This window comes from Morone saxatilis, unplaced genomic scaffold (genome assembly GCF_004916995.1).
Source record: "Morone saxatilis isolate NCDOM2014 unplaced genomic scaffold, NCSU_SB_2.0 Contig17, whole genome shotgun sequence".
In the NCBI taxonomy this organism is placed as follows: Eukaryota; Metazoa; Chordata; class Actinopteri; family Moronidae; genus Morone; species Morone saxatilis.
This window is the reverse complement of record NW_023339729.1, coordinates 635,736-637,377: the sequence shown is the minus strand read 5'-3', so window position 1 is coordinate 637,377 and position 1,642 is coordinate 635,736.

Sequence of the window (1,642 nt, the reverse complement as noted above, 5' to 3'; positions counted from 1 at the left end):
TGACGTGAGTGAGGTCAAACCATAGGGTTAAACGAGCATTGCGTAAGCATGCATAGAAATGGACGTTTGATTTGTGTTTTCGGTCCTCCCAAAGAAGTGCAAGTAACAAGGTCATTTTTGATTCGTAACTGTAATGTGATTACTGACGTTATCAACAGTAATGCGTTACATTACTGCGTTACAGACAAATGTACATGTTACCCCCAACACTGTAAAACAGAGACTACAAAAAGAGTTAAAACAAGGCTGGTGACATTTAGTGACTTTTCCTAAAGTCTATTCCAGAAAGAAAGGAGGAGAGCAATAAAAAAAAAGAACTTAATTTTTTTTATTTTCATACCTTATTGTCAGAATGTACTTACAAAAGATGGTCTTACCACCTATGTATACACACTATGGTACACATACACACTCAGAGAGAGTTAGTTGTGGTCTATGTCTTGTGGGCACTGTAGTTAAGAGAGTTTCTTGCTGAGATGAATATATCTGAACTCTGACTGTGTGTCCTTCTCTGCAGAATTTATCTTTGTTTGACTTCTAGCAGTTATCTAGTTGACCTTGTGAGTTCACTTGGAAACAGTGAACTGACAGCCCACACAGCTCCTTCCATAGATTCATGTTGTTTTATTTTTATTAATATCCAGTTAATATTATGTGTATGTGAATGTAACATACATGTTTTAATGAGCTGTTTAGTCATTGCTTTAATGCTGCATCATATCATGTTTTGTGTTTAATGAACATGATCAAAAATGCGTAGTTTTCCTCTTACCTGTAGTGCTATTTATTGTCTTGGTGTGAGTTGCTCAGTTTTGGAGATGTCAGCCTTCTCTCCAATATAATGGAACCAGATGGAGCTCAGCTTGTGCTACTCAGTGTGCAAGAAAAAAAACATACATCAATGTCTCTTTTTAAAAATCATGACCCTGTTATTCAAGATAATCTACAGACCTTGTTGTGATGGAGACTTCCATTTGCACAGTGATACGTAAAAAAAATAAAATAGTTCCGTCATGAAACTGTTCACAACATCTGTTAACTGAAATTGTGTAGACCAGAACTGTGTTTATAAACTGGCTGATAAATAATGTCACAAAACAGCCCATATTATAGATATATACATTTTCCTGTAAATGTATGATAATAACTAATAAGGGGTTAGATTTTACGTTTTTTAATCCTTCAAAATATGGCTTTTTTTTCATGTTTACCAAAGGGAGGATTTTGTACAATTTCAAATGTATTTCCAGAAAAACAGTTCTCTGGAGTTCGAACAGAAATGTTAGTAGGTCTAGTTGAACTGGCCATCAGTAACTTTCCACTTTTTAAGTGGCTGCTCTCCCTGTTTTCCCTTTACTGAGGCAGCAGACCTCGTCCTCACTTGACCTCGCCCTGGGCTGTGCTGTTGAACTGTGACATCATGAAAAGTTTAGTCTTTGTTTCATTTTTAAACTATCTGTTATTATCAGACAGTACCATAAGGCTACTAATGCATTCAACTCAGAGGTTACTCAGACAAACAAAGTGTGTATATTGTATACAATATACAGTGAAATACAGTATAGTTTAATGAACATATACAGAGTCAGAGTAGCATGTGAAGTGTAACTTTTTCTCCTCTTGCCCTCTCATCTATATACAG